Raw genomic sequence first — 16,108 nt, forward strand, 5'->3', positions numbered from 1 at the left:
TATTTGTGGATGATTCTGAAGGGCTGGTTGTTCATATTTGTCTCTGTTAGCAGCAGACATATTTCTCATTTAACTTGACAAGGTATTTCAGGACAGATAGTACCGTGCAGAAGCCATTCATCTGTTCCTCCAGGACTTCCACGGTACTGTGGTTGCTCATGTCCCTCTTTGCCAGGTCAGGCCAGGTCACACTGGGCGTGAGGAACCAGCCCTTAGAGATGCACCTTGCCACGTTGCCATCATCAACCCTATCAAACTGCACCTGGGCATTTCAAAATCTGGCGGGATAAAGTAACAAAACAATTAGTTCCTTTTTAATTTCCACCTGGGGAGGATCAAGCAAGCAGAAATCTTGCCCTGATTTTTAAATTAATCCTTCTAGAGGCAACAGATTGATGTTCGCCGTAGTTAAATTTTTGATTGAGGCATTGAGAGAAAATCACAATACACATCTGCTCAGTCCTGCAGGTCTCATCTAGCACCGCTGTATTTACTTGTGGAATCATTCCCTCTTCAGAGCTTCATTGCAGACTCTCAGCTGACCTCAGACACCCTGCTGAAAATCACAGATGGTAACAAATGGTTCTCACTGCCACCTTCTCATCTCTTCCAGCTCTTTCTCCGGAAGGATTCTGCTACTCGCCTCTCTCTACCCCCAGATCTCTGGCAGGGAGAAGACCACTCTCCGTGTAATCCTGAGAAGGGTGAGCATCCTTGGGCACTATGGAAATCCACTGGTCCAACCCACATTTTAACAGTGAGAAAATGAAGCCTCGAAAAGCTAAACGAGTTGTCAGAGTCATCCAGAATTAGAACTTGGGCCTCCTCATTTCCAGCATACAGCTATTTTCACTAAACCACATTTCATCTCTCAAGGTTTTCATAGAGAATTACGTTATGTAACATTCTAGGTTTTCAGTGTTACAATGGTTTGGTGTGTCTGGGATAAGGCCAATGCATTGTGGGTTGGATTTTGTTGTTGTTGTTTTGTGTTTTGGTATATATATTTTGTTTGCTTGTTTGAATGAACGGGTAATACAGACAGGTGCCGACAAAACAACTTTGGTTCAGAGCAGTATTCTCAGCAAAGATGAACAGACAGGGCAAATAGCCAAATCTTATGATGGAAATGAGAAGAGCCCATAACAACTTGAGAAGAGGAAAAACTGAGAACACTAGAAGAGGAAACTTAAAATTTGTCCCTATAAACAGAGACAGAGCTTGAAACCAAGTTCATCCAATGAATTCCCTTACATTAGCTTAACTGTACTGTCGCCTCTTTCATTTGGTGCAATGGCTGAGCACTTACAGAACAGCTTCATCCATGAAATTCACATTTCTCAGTAAAAGTGCTAGAGTCCCCTCAGAAATTTCAGCCCAAGCCACAGTGTCTCTTCCCTCATACAAGGAGCTCTGATCCTCTAGTTCCTCGTTATTATCCTCTATATTCTAATATTATTATCCTCTAGTTGCTGGTTATTATGAAACTGGTAAACCAACTTTGGGGAAACTTAAAAAAAAAAAATCATAGTACCTGAGAAGTGGTAATAGACTTTATCTTCTTCTACCTCATATTCCTCTTTGAAGTTTTCTCCTTCCCAAGAAAACTCGAGATTTGCTATGCCCTCCCCAAAGGAGAAATGGCAGGAGAAGGTAACATCCATGGAAGGGTGGACCCATGACTCTTCTATACACACTGAGAATCTCAAAGAAGAGAAGAAGTTAGTGAAGTGTTTATAAAGGCCATTGAAGTCTATCAGGTAGACTTTAATAACAGGTAAAACAAATCATTCTAGCTATTTCAAACAGGAAGAAATTTAGTACAGAAAATTAGACGTTTACAGAATCACTGAAAAGCTGGAGGAACAAACCCAAAGTAAGGCACAGAAGGTGAGACTAGCAGTGTGTGTGTCCTGTCCTGCCTCACATTTTCCTGGGCTCAGGGCAGCATTTCACAGCTGGTCTGCCAGGGCAGCTGCTGTCTCTGCCATACCAGGAAGCTGGCAAATCAGGAAGTCATCACTGCAAATAGGGACTCCAGAGCCAAACTGCCTCTGCTAGATTCACACTGGCAAGAGAAAGCACATGCATGCTGGGTGCACCATCACCATTCCCCCCACTTGGCAGTTGAATGCCCGAGCAAATGTATCTGACTGGCAGAGTTTAAGCCATCCCCAGAACCCAAACTGTAAAGCAATCTTGGAAATGTAGTTTTTTACTGTCTAGTCTCAGCAAGCCAGGAAGGCAAATCAGAAAGGCAGAAACAGATTTTTAGTAAGTCAGTCTATTCTACTTGCCACAAATACCTACTGGTCTGGGCAGAGTATTCATGAGTAGGAGCTGAGGGCTTTGAGGAACACAGCCAAACACTCAGTATTATTCATGGACTCATGACATGGAATACATTCCTGATATGTTGGCGCTGGAGGAAGGCTCAGAGATCATCTGATTCAATCTTTTCAAAAGCGTTTTTTCTAAAGCCCTCGCCAGAATTTGTCACTGACAAACAGGGAAAGAACAAATCAGTGAGACCTCCACCCCTTCACCAATACAATCAGAACCACCCCTCTCTAATTTACTTTATAAATTGGGCTTCTGAGGATAGTGTCTGATAAAATGAGGTAATATGAAATATAAGAAAAAACAGGTGAAGTACCAAGGGAAAATCCAAATGGTGAAAGTTCATAGGTAAGGAAGTTTCACCCACCCAGCAAAAAAACAGCCAGAGAGATATGCAGTAGGGTACATTCCAAATGAACGACAGAAGCAATCGGCTCCTTCATCAGTAGCAATCATGTGGCTCTTGGTGGGGCTGGGCATGGACAGTTTCCAGAGTGCAGAGACCATATCTTAACCATCCTGTTTCACCAGTGCCCAGCACAGGACTTGACAAAGTTAAAAAAAAAAAAATACCCAGTATGATTTTATGTGCCAATATGACTGAGTCATAGGTCAAACATTTGGTCAAACATTATTTTGGGCTTGTCTTTGAAGGTATTTTTGGATGAGATCAATATTTGAGCTGATAAACTGAGCTGATGGCCCTCTCTAAGGTGGGTGGCCCTCAACCAATCAGTCAACAGCCTGAATGAAGCAAAAAGGTTGGCCCTCCCTTGAGTAATAGGGAACTGCGGTCTGGCTGTTTAAGCTGGACTTCAAACTGAAACACAGATAGACTCTTTTTGGGTCTTAAGCCTTCAGACTTGGCCTGGAACTATATCATCTCAGCTTGCCCACTGCAGAGATCCTGGGACTTCTCACCTCCATAATCACATGATCTCTTCATATAGATTTTGTTTGTTCTGTTGCTCTGAGAATTCTGACTAATACATCAAATGACATTTATTAAGTGTTTACAATGCATTGGACATATTCTAAGAGATTTTCCTGAATTTAATTCATGTAATCTGTACACTAACATGGAGATAGTTTCTCTTATTATCCCCAATTTACACTGAGAAAACCAAGGCACAGTGGGGTGAAGTAAGTTGCTTAGGGACACACAGCTAGTAAGTGGTAGAGCTATGATTCAAACCCAGGCAGTCTGGCCCCACAGGCCTCCATCTGAACTGTGTTCTTCCATCTAACAGTGGACGACCGACCTAAACTTGATGAAAGAATCAACGTCTAATTAAATAAATGAATGAATATCTTTTTCAATATTCCTTTGGCTATTCGAGGTCTTTTCTGGTTCCACATAAATTTTAGGATTATTTGTTCCATTTCTTCGAAAAAGATGGATGGTACTTTGATAGGAATTGCATTAAGTGTGTAGATTGCTTTAGGTAGCATAGACATTTTCACAATATCTATTTTTCCAATCCAGGAGCATGGAACATTTTTCCATTTCTTTGTGTCTTCCTCAATTTCTTTCATGAGTACTTTATAGTTTTCTGAGTATAGATTCTTTGTCCCTTTGGTTAGGTTTATTCCTAGGTATCTTACGGTTTTGGGTGCAACTGAAAAAAGGATTGACTCTTTAATTTCTCTTTCTTCTGTCTTCTTGTTGGTGTAGAAAAATGCAACGATTTCTGTGCATTGATTTTATATCCTGACACTTTACTGAATTCCTATACAAGTTCTAGAGGTTTTGGAGTGGAGTTTTTTGGGTTTTCCACATATAGTATCATATCATCTGTGAAGAGTGATAATTTGACTTCTTCTTTGCCGATTTGGATGCCTTTAATTTCCTTTTGTTGTCTGATTGCTGAGGCTAGAACTTCTAGTACTATGTTGAATAGCAGTGGTGATAATGGACATCCCTGCCATGTTCCTGACCTTAGCGGAAAAGCTTTCAGTTTTTCTCCATTGAGAATGACATTTGAGGTGGGTTTTTCATAGATGGCTTTGATAATATTGAGGTATGTGCCCTCTATCCCTATACTTTGAAGAGTTTTGATCAGGAAGGGATGCTGTACTTTGTCAAATGCTTTTTCAGCATCTATTGAGAGTATCATATGGTTCTTGTTCTTTCTTTTATTGATGTGTTGTATCACATTGATTGATTTGCGGATGTTGAACCAACCTTGCAGTGCTGGAATAAATCCCACTTGGTCGTGGTGAATAAACCACAATGAGATATCACCTCACACCAGTCAGAATGGCTAAAATTAACAAGTCAGGAAATGACAGATGCTGGTGAGGATGCGGAGAATGGGGAACCCTCCTACACTGTTGGTGGGAATGCAGGCTGGTGCAACCACTCTGGAAAACAGCATGGAGGTTCCTCAAAATGTTGAAAATAGAACTACCCTACAACCCAGCAATTGCACTACTGGGTATTTACCCTAAAGATACAAACGTAGTGATCTGAAGGGGAACATGCACCTGAATGTTTATAGCAGCAATGCCCACAATAGCCAAACTATGGAAAGAACCTAGATGTCCATCAACAGATGAATGGATCAAGAAGATGTGCTATATATACACAATGGAATACTATGCAGCCATCAAAAGAAATGAAATCTTGCTATTTGCAATGACGTGGATGGAACTAGAGGGTATCATGCTTAGCGAAATAAGTTAAGCGGAGAAAGACAACTAATAACATGATCTCCCTGATATGAGGAAGTGGAGATGCAGCATGGGGGGTTAAGGGGGTAGGAGAAGAATAAATGAAACAAGATGGGATTGGGAGGGAGACAAACCATAAGTGACTCCTAATCTCACAAAACAAACTGAGGGTTGCTGGGGAGAGGGGGGTTAGGAGAAGGGGGGTGGGGTTATGGACATTGCAGGGGTATGTGGTATGGTGAGTGCTGTGAAGTGTGTAAACCTGGCGATTCATAGACCTGTACCCCTGGGGATAAAAATATATTATATGTTTATAAAAAATAAAAAATTTTAAAAATGAATGAATATAAAGGAAGACAGATGAGAAAGGAAAGAAGAAGGCAAGGAGAAACAACCTACATAACCTTCAGAAGGATGATATGCATATAAAACATGAAATATTTTCTTGCCTAAATTGTTATTTCTCTGATGTGGTTACAACCAAGAAACAGTGGATTATAGTTATTAAAAAATTCCTGTCTGAAGATTTGTAAATCTAAGTTCTCGTTCTTTTTTTTTTCTTTTTTTTCTTAACAAGCTCCATGCCCATCGCAGAACCCATAGTGGAGCTCAAACTTAAAACCCTGAGATCAAGACCAAAGCTGAGATCAAGAGGCAGATCCTTAACTGACTAAGCCATCCAGGCACCCCTATGTTCTATTTCTAAGCCCCCCTTACTAGTCATTTGGCAAAGGGTGAGTTACTTATTCTCTCTGAGTTACAGTTTCCTAGTGTATAATTATGATAAAAATACCTCCCCTGGGGCTGTTACAAAATACCCTGGGACCTCAGGGGCTGTTTTTATATGAGATGGCTCTGTCATTTACCAGAGAGACAGAAAGAGAGGACCAGATGGGTGGATACCTTAGTAAGCTGCCCCTCTTCCCAATCTCTCATAAAAATATGTAGCTTACTCATGAGAGTCCCTAATTCTAGCTTCTCAGGTTATACCCAGGAAGCCCTGCTGCAGCCGAACCCCTTCTGGTCTGGTCCCAAGGGAAAGGGCCTCAGACTCGGGAATCTGAAGACTCTGGACAAAAAATCATGAAACACAATCTACTGATGATGTAATTGGTAATATAAATATAAAGTAATATAAAGGTAATATAAAGGCCTTCTGACTGATGTGTCTGCATATGGTGCTACTTAAATCTAAATCACTCTTTTGTCTATCTCAATCTGCTATTTCTAGAACATTGTGTTTTAGTGTCCCAGTGTCTAAGAAATTGAGGCAAAAGCTCAGCAAACAGCTAATAATGTGAGAATACACTTTCAAAACTGTAGAAAGGTACTGTGTCTATAGCACTCACTATAATACCTAGCACACAGTATTAGGCTAACAATATTGCTATAAAAATAATTTAAAAATTATTAGAACTAATACACCTTTTTCTTTCTCACCTATATACACACCTCATTCTTTTATCTGGTTGGTTTTTCTTGGCTATGAGGGGATTGCCTCTTTACATACAAACACAGAGTAATCAAGTATCAAAAGAAAAGAGCCAGTAAATGTAATTCGATGGACCAGGCCTTGCATTAACTCTGAGTAGAACTCTGGAGCTTGAGGATGTCTTCAAGCTGCTGCTACCTTTGGCAGAACTGCTGCAGGTCCCTGAGAGATGGCCTATGCCTGAAATCTGTAAATATGTTTGACCACTTTGTAGAGTAGTTATATTGCAGGTTTTGGACATATGTGTTTCTATAAAGCATTTTTGCATAGATACTTTTGGTTCGTTGAACTACATTAAGAGTTTCAATTTCTGTACACTGTTTGTCCCACTATTTCTGAAGAATTGAGAACGAAGAATTACCAAAAACCCTGCATTGACTGCTTATCCAGAATTTTCAGGACAGGCCAGATTTCAAATATTCTGTGATACTGTACCTTTAGCCAACACTTGTCAAAGTCACTTTAAGTGGGGAGGAATGTCTAGATATTTTTTTTGGTTAGACAAGTTCCAATTATGGGTGTGAATAACTGTAATTATCTAATAAAGTCTCAAATGGACAAAGCAAATTGGTGGTGGTTCTCATTAAAAAAAAATAAATCAATAACACTTTTTGGGGCACCTGGGTGGCTCAGTTACTTAAGGATCTGCCTTCAGCTCAGGTCATGATCCCAGGATCCTGGAATCAAGGCCCATGTTGAGCCTGCTTCTCCTTCTCCCCGCTGAGCTCCCCTCTCTCTCTATCTCTCCGTCTCTCTCTCCCAAATAAATAAAATATTTTTTTTTTGTATCTGTTAGATTTTCCCATCTGTTCTTCACTATTACCTGTGAAACAAATATAGCATTGTTATTTCCATTTAACAAATGAAAAGACTGAGGTTCAGAGAGATTAAATCACTTGCTTATTCTTTTTTAAATCTCCAAATCACTATTTTCCTCACTATTCCCAAAACTGTTTCAGAAATATCCACAAAGTTTCTTTGAAAAGTGACTTACCTGCATCATGAACAAGCAGCAGTTTGTCAACAATCACCAAAAAGAAAGACATTCTGTAAGGAACAAAAAGAAAGGTAGAAAATTTGTCTCAGCCAAGAAAGAATATTGGCCAGCATAACCCAGCCATGTCCTGCTGGGTCTGAGGAAGGCCTCACAGGCAACCCCTCCAGGCTGCACACCCACCACACGTACTGTCAGCAGACAGGCTGCCGCACCTCGGCATTCTCTGTGGGATACCCCCTGAATCCAGGTCACTCAGGCCGATACTATGCTTATTTGTTGGATTTGCTATATGAACCCAGAACTCTATTTCTATAATGCCCAAATCTGTCTCTCTGGGTGAGTCACATTTGAATTCATCTGGATCAGAGTAAGCCGCAAGATAATATTTGAGGGGTCAAGAAGAGCTTTCCAATTGTTGCTGACCTTCTGGATGTTGCCAGGGGAAAGTCAGCAGTAGAAGAGGTTTAAGAGTAAATAACGCAAGTGTGTCTGAGAAGTTATGGAGTGATGCTTCCCAAACAGAGAAAAATGACCACGAGACAGTACTAAATCAGTCTGCCCAGCCAGGGCTGGATTTTAATAGGAATGGAATTAACAAGCTTAGGGCAGCTCTGGAAGAGGCAGGAGAAAGGGCTCAGGGAGCACTCAGTCCCTTTGAGAAACCCTGACACAAATGTACATCTCTGTATGGGTGAAGTCAATCTTACTCACTGGCTAGATCCAATCTCCCTCCCTCTCAAGATGCCCCCACAGTCCAAGTTTCACCAGTGCCATCCCTAAGTCATGGTGCTAACCCAACATTCACCACCCTCGCCTGCCCCTCTCCATACCAACTTATCATTCAAAACTCTGCCCAACTAGCACTTCTTCCCAAAGTCCTCCCTGATCCCAGTCTGGTTCCTCATTCCCCCTTTTATATTTTGAATATACTTTTGTCATTGCATAGATCACATTATATAGCAATTATTTCTGTACATGTTCTGTTGGCCCTTACTATTTGGAGAAATAAAGATTAAGATGACCATATCCTTTCAGCATACTTTCCTGCCTCCTCTTTTTCCTATGATCTATTAAGGGGGGAAAAAAATCCACCACAGTCATCGAGGTCTATGATATACCATACTAGTAGTGGCTATATATCACATGCCTATGAATGACAAATGTAATCTTAAAAACAAGCCCATGAAATAGGTGCTATTATTGTTCCCATTTACAAGGGAAGAAACTAAAGCATAGAGAGGGTAAATAATTCATCCAAGGTCATACAGAATCAAGACTCTCACCTTTCAGGTTAGCTGAAATCTGCATGTCACCTAAATTCTGTCCTGACAAAGCTCTGCAACTTCACCACACACTGTGGGAAGTCCTACTACCCAGAGCATCCAGCAAGAGAAGAGCCCATCCACTGATGAAGCATGTAGTTTGTGGAATATTACAATAAGTAATATTGTATGTAATAAGACTCTATTCTAGAGTCTTATTAGGTCCTGGAGAATGTGCACTCTGTAGCTTTGAATATTAACAGATACAGAAGAACGACAGAATAAAGGAACAGTGCTCACCAGCCAATGATCAAATAAAACACTTCTGGGGTCAGTGGGACAAGTGGAAAGATTCTTTACCAAGCTTATATATTCTGACTAGGAATATGACTAGTGAATGACTAGATTCAGAAAATATCCCCCTGTTGTATACACAGTAAAAAATTTGAAAGACATATCTAAAGTAATATAAAATTTAAAAGGCAATATGCAGGGATGCCTGGGTGGCTCAGTTGGTTGAGCGGCTGCCTTCGGCTCAGGTCATGATCCCAGCGTCCTGGGATCGAGTCCCACATCGGGCTCCTTGCTCAGCGGGGAGCCTGCTTCTCCCTCAGCCTCTGCCTGCCACTCTGTCTGCCTGTGCTCACTCTCTCTCCCTCTCTCTCTGATAAATAAATTACAAAAAAAAATCTTAAAAAAAAAAAAAAGGCAATATGCAGCTAACAGCTACCAGAGCTATAGTCAACAGAGAGAGAGAGAGAGAAAGATTGCAGACAAAAGTCATGGAGAAAAAAAAAGTTGTAGGACTGCAATATGCCTTTTCAACTCAATACAATTTCATTATCTATTTCCAAGATATTTATTTCCTGGGAAAGTTTTTCATCATTAGGAAAGACATAAATCTTAAAGCCTTCTCAATTGTCCCACCTCAGTAGATCTAATCTTTGTTCTTCTCTACTTCCATTATATTTTGTATTTTTATACAGTACTCCCTCATTTCATAAAGCATATTTTATTCTAATAATAATTAGATTAATTATAATAGTAATACAGATTCACTGTAAAAACACGTTTGAAAGAATATTACAATCTTTTGTAAGTCCATCACCCAGACAACCACTATTAGCATTTTGGAATTTTCTCTTTCAATCTTTTATATGTGTACTTTTTTAAAGAGAACTCAGTTTGTATAGACATTTAAGCATCCAGCTTAAATGTAGGACACTCTTTTGCAAGCATTTCTCAAATCATCACTAAAAATATTCTCACAACCTGGTTTACTTTATTATATAATTATTTGTATGCATATCTTAACGCCTTTACTGGACTGTAAGTTCCCTAAGGGCAACGGTGGGTTCTCTTTGTCTTCCCTATGTCCATTATGGTATTCCATATGTTTGAGGTGCCCATAAGTCATTTTAACACATAATCAAAATTAAACTGGATCTGGGGTTACAAAGTTTACTATAAACAGGAAAGTGAAAGGAAAAAAAAAAAACACAGAAAAAAAGCAATTTCATACCTTAGCAAAGAAGAGTATTAACTATACCAAAACAAAAAACTCCAACAGTGTACGCAGGTATTGCTTCTAGGGCTGCTACCGTTTGCACCTCTTGTTTACAGAGCAACTATGGGAAGTCTATGAATGAGCTCTATTCAGAAACATACGTGTAAAGGAACCAGATACAGCTGGAGTGGACAGCTAAATGCTTCCGTCACATTACCCTTCATTTGGCTCCCAGTTCACAATCATAGCCAACAACCTCTCTAAATAGTCTGTTTATTGAAAGAGCTTACCTTTATCGTGGCTGGTCCCTCTGATCAACCAGGTACGAAGAAAGTAAGGAGGAGTCAGCATGTCTTTGGAAGAACAGTTGTGTGGTAGTCCCCAGGGAGAAGTCTTGGTGACACTGTTACCACCAAGTTGTTGCAGCAAAAGGTCAGTAAAGATCTCCATGAGACTTAGTATTTCTAATAGCTGCATTTGTTGGCTAAAAAAGGAAGTGTTTGCAAGGCATTATGGTGAAAGAGAAACCCAAAGAACAGCATAATGTCCAATACTGGGGAATCATTCTGTGCCCATTAAAAAAAAATAAATCACATTTTTGTAAAAGAATTAAATGGCACAGAAAATGCTCACTATACAATTTTTAGTGAGAAATAAAAATACAAAACAATATATGTTTACATGTATGTATGATTTCAACCTTGTGGGAAAAAAATATGTGCATCTAGAAAAAGGAAAGAAATATGCCAAAAGGTTTGCACTGGTTACTTCTGGATGGTGAGATTATGTGTGATTTTAGTAGTTTTCATTACATATTTCTGAATTTTCTATAGTGACCTTTTATATTTACATTATGATAAATACATTATAAATGGAAAAATAAGGAAATAGAACTTATATCCATAATGTATAGAGAGTGAAGGTACAGGAAGGAGAGGAAATGAAATTTAGTCTCTATCTTCTTAAGGGTAAGTATGATTTTTATCTCTATTAACCTGTAAGCCCAAATTCTATAGTGGGCATCTTTTTATTAGGGTGCATTTCCCACACAGCATATGGATTACTGGGTCTGGGGCTGAATTGGGCTGCCTCATCCTTACACTCACTGCATAGCCCAGGTGGACTCTAGACCAGAGTCTGAAGAACACTTCTCCTTGTAAGTAGACTTGATAAACAAAGCCAAAAAGACTGGAACAGGAGGCCTCCTGCTGGGCGTGGGGACCAGGAACAGCCTCACCCTGAATCCTTCACCCCACCTGACCATATACAAAGCAGTTAGTTTGGATCTTCAGAACCTCTCAGTTCCTCCAATCACTTTTAGTGGCTGAGTGAAGAAAACATTTAATAAGTTTCAAAATAAACAGAACTACATCCATTAACATGAGCTGTTGAGTGATGTCTTTTTTTAAGCTCCTACAACATCTAACATAGATTAGTTTTTACATGGCATGCTCAGTAAAATAACTAGGAAAGGGAACATAAATGAGTGAAATAATTGTGATCAGTTTATATCACTTCTCTAACTCATGCTATAGGGCTTGAAGCTTGACATACATTTGACTACCCCCCTGACACAGAAGAGGAACATCCTGAATCTACCAAGAAACAGTAACAAGAAACCAGGAAGAATACATTGTACTCAGATATAAGGTTCTTTCTACAGGTGCCACTTTCCACAGACTGCCCCAAGCCTGGCAATCTTTTCATGTATATCTACATGAACTAATAAAGAAATGGGATAGAGAGCTTCCAGAAAGAAAAGAATCAGAGATGGTCTCCTCACATGTATTCATACCTCTCTCACCATGCTCTAGACCAATTTGTCATTTCAAGCTACACTCTTCCTTTACACCATATCATAACAGCACACTCTAGATTTGGGGGGCAAAGTCACAATTTTAAATACTTTCATTATTCTCCAAAGTGTGGCAACACCTGGCTATTGTAACCACTGGCACAAAGCACATGGGCCAAACCAGACATTTCACCACTTCCCAGACACAGGCTGTCATTTCCTTCTTGTTTTTGTCATTCTTTCTCAAGAAATACCTTCTTTTCCTTTCCTCCAATTCCATATGTCTTGTCCTATTTCTATCAAAAGCTTTCTAATTGCAGCAGCCTGGAAAGTTGCCTTTACTCTGAATTTTCATAGTATTTGGTTATGCATCTGTATGCCAGCTACCAAATGCTACTTTCTATTTCAGTAACTTTAGATTTATAACAGTTTTATTGAGATAAAATTCATATACCATACAATTTGTTTACCTAAAGCATACATAATTCCATGGTTTTTTTTTTTTAGTATATTCACAAGTTGTACAACCAGCATCACACTCAACTTTAGAACATTTTCATCACCCTGAAAAGAAACTCTGTGTCAACCAGTCACTCCTCATTCCCTCCTCCCTCAACCCCTGGCAGCTACTAATCTATTTTCTGTTTTTACAGATTTGCCTATTTTGGACTTTTCCTATAAATGGAATGACACATTATATGGTCTTTTGTGACTGGCTTCTTTCACTTACATGTTCTCATAAGGTTTTCAAAATTTATCCATGCTGCAACACGTGTTAGCACTTCATTTATTTTTATTGCCAAGTAAAACTCCATTGTATAGATAATCACATTTTATTTGTCAGTTTATCAGTTGATATAACTTTGGGTTGTTTCCATGTTTTGGCTATGATAAATAATGCCACCATGAACATTTCTGTATAAATTTTTTTGTGAACATGTTTTCAGTTCTCTTGGATCTATACCTATGAGTGGAACTGCTGGGTTACATGGTAATTCTTTTTTTTTTTTTTTTAATTAACCTTTTGAGGAAATACCAGCATGGTTTCCAGAGTAATTATACCATATTATATCTCCAGCAGCAGTGCAGGAGGGTTCCAATTTCTCTACATCCTCATTCACATGCATTATTTTTTGGTTTTAGACATCCTAGTGGGTATGAAAGGTATCTCTTCATAGTTTTGATTTGCATTTGTTAATCATATTGAGCATCTTTTCATGAATTTATTGGATGTTTGTACATCTTCTTTGAAGAAATGTCTATCAGATCCTTTGCCCATTTTTAAATTGGATTATTTGTTTTATTATGGGTTGCTGTTTAATTTCTGTTACTTTAAGTATTTTAAAGGCAATGATTGTGTTTGGTCAAAATAATAAACTTTGGAGTCATATTCCATTATTTGGTTATCCAGCCCCATCAGAACTATGTGACTTGGCAAGCTACTTAATTTTTCCACAGTTCAGTTTTCTTATCTGTAAAATAGGAGTAATAATATCTACCTTATAGAATGAGTATAAGGATTAAATAAAATAATGACTACAGAGCCCTTAGGACAGTGCCTGGCACTTAGAAAACAACCAATAAATGTTAGTCATTATTATTAGTTATCTCAATACATTTCCAACGTAGAGTTAACAGTTTTTACACACAAGAGGTGCTCCATGAGTATCTGAGAAGGAATAAACTTGGACTAGAAGTACTTTAGTTGTTTAGTTGTTGCTATCACTAGCTATTTATCAAAAGGCAAAACAACCCAATTATGGAACATATGCTGAGCAAGTGGATAAAATTAGAAGGATACATAGCCCCTGAAATTCCCAGGAGAGTCACGAAGGAAAATATCTTCTCAGGTATGAGAAAAACCTCTAAATGGAGTGACCTCGATGACAGTAATCATCAGGATGCTTTTATAGCCCTAACAAATGCTTAGCCAAAGACATCTAGATCCAAAAATGCCATTGTCATTATTTGAATCTTCAAAAAATTTCAATAAAGAAAACTAGTTTGGGGAAAGATACTCAGGAAAGCCTCAGAATCTATAAATTCTCCAACAAGAATACACTAAGGCAGAGAAAGAAACTGCTAAGGATAGCCAAACTGTAGACCTTAACCAACAAAACTGGCTGCAAACTCACTCTGGGCCCCTGTAACTATAGAGGCCATTGCCTCCTCATGATGGATTTAAAGACTATGGATCCCTCTTCTTTCAATGCTGCTTTAAAGAGAGAGTAACTAGCTTTTTGAGATCTGGGCTACGGTTGGTAGGAAGATGGCAGAATTTTAAGCCATCCAGGCCAAACTGGATAAACCAAACTGAGAGGGATTCCACAATGGGAAGAACTCAAAGCAACTGACCTTTATCTGACAACTAATGAGGAGACATGGAGTCAGGGGAGGAGGGGGAGAGATGGATTGAAATAATGAAAGCAGTGCTTCAGAGTGCCTATTGGAATCCAGAGGTAGCTAGAATGAAGGTAGAAATCCAGTTTAGGAGGCTTGGTGTCTTGATATAACTAGGGGACAGGACAATAAGCATAAATTTGGGGAGCTAAAACTCGGGGGCAAGGAGAGTCTCAAATTGTAATCCCTAAAAGATGGCATGACCCAGGCCGAAAACCACAGTTTATGCAGGAAATTGTGCCATAGTGACTGAAGCCTGCTCTCAACTTTCTCTTTACCTGATCATGATAAAACAAGTGTGAGAGAGTAATAGTTATAACAATAAGTATTGTTATTATTATTATTAATAATAATAATTGCCACTACTCATGGAGTATTTACTTTGAGCTATGTACTATGGTAAGCAGTTTAGATATAGCCTTATAATGACTCTAGAAACAGACAATAGTCTTCATAATCAAAGCTTAAGGAGATTAAGTAACAAAATCAGAATTTAATAAGAGAAATCTGATGTCCAGAGGTAGGATCTGAAACCAGCTAGTTGCGTTTAGGAAAGGATTCTCCACTTAGCTTATTTCCTGTTTTTTCAGAAGTCAGTTGGGCAATAAGGCCATCTTAATCAGGTATGCCCAAACCTATTCGTGCATTTATTTCATTTACTCACTATTTATTGAGCACATACTATGTCTCAGGGAGGGGTGCCCTGGTAAATAGACACAGTTCCTGCCCCCAGGAAATGCAGACAGGATGGCTGAAGGAGGAAGTGCCCTTCATTTGATGTCCGTTCTTTTTTCAATAACATCCTAATCATACTTATCCTGAAATATAGTCAGTTTGACCTAAGAGTCATTTGATGGTTAAGTTTTTTTTTTAATTTTTAAATTTCTTTTCAGTGTTGATGGTTGAGTTTTGATAAGTGGACCAATATGCCATATACTCTCACAATTTCCTGAAATTCATATCCCTCTCCCTAGATGATGCATTATGCTGTCTCCTCTGCCCTTCACACTCTCCAGTAACCCCACTGCGTCTCTGACACCTCCTTCAGCTAGATGCAAGACTAGCTGTCTTCACATCACTGTGAAGGACAAGAAGCCCCACAGGGTTTTCAGAACTCACAGGCTGCCTGAATAGCTTTAAGGCCTACTGCTGAGTTTAGACTTATCTGGCTGCTGGGAAGAGAGATGCAACCATGGTAGCTGAGATAGGGCTTATTGTAATGAGAAAAGGGGGGGAATTCTCACATTAATCTGAACATTGCTTCAAGACTTTCTTTCAAGCAACTTCATTCTCTACTACTTGAGGCTATTTCCATCTCCCCCCTTCATTTCACTGATTTGTAATCTTAACTATTTCTGAATCACATTCAAATCATTTTTTCCTCATGTTAAATTCTTGTCACTTAATTTTTATCACAGACACATAGCACATAAAACTGTATTGAGTATTTGCACTTTTCACATATTGAGGGTTCTTGCCAATATGTGATCTTGATCCAAGACAAAGTCTAATTTTTAAGAGTACCCTTTTGAAACAGGTTTTAAAACATTTTATTTCTGGCCTTAAAACAGTGTTAAAAAACATTCTATTTCTGATTTAAACTGACAAAGTACATCCTCCTGCTTACTATAACTCAAGCAGA

The 16,108-nt window shown here is 39.0% G+C and overlaps 1 long non-coding RNA gene across 3 annotated transcripts in view; it reads right to left on the minus strand.

The window, feature by feature from the left end:
* The window catches only part of LOC116593417, a 17,131-nt gene continuing 1,023 nt past the window's right edge, over nucleotides 1-16,108 (minus strand). The window contains exons 2-5 of one of the 3 annotated variants that reach the window (XR_004286898.1): nucleotides 12,055-12,142; nucleotides 8,786-9,011; nucleotides 7,500-7,552; nucleotides 1-278 (exon numbers count right to left, since the gene is read on the minus strand). This is a non-coding gene — a long non-coding RNA (uncharacterized LOC116593417). Of the gene's footprint in view, nucleotides 279-7,499; nucleotides 7,553-8,785; nucleotides 9,012-10,561; nucleotides 12,674-16,108 lie in introns of those variants that run through there. The other 2 variants (XR_004286897.1, XR_004286896.1) reach the window with 2 other exon arrangements.

This window comes from Mustela erminea, chromosome 1 (genome assembly GCF_009829155.1).
Source record: "Mustela erminea isolate mMusErm1 chromosome 1, mMusErm1.Pri, whole genome shotgun sequence".
NCBI classification, from domain to species: Eukaryota; Metazoa; Chordata; class Mammalia; order Carnivora; family Mustelidae; genus Mustela; species Mustela erminea.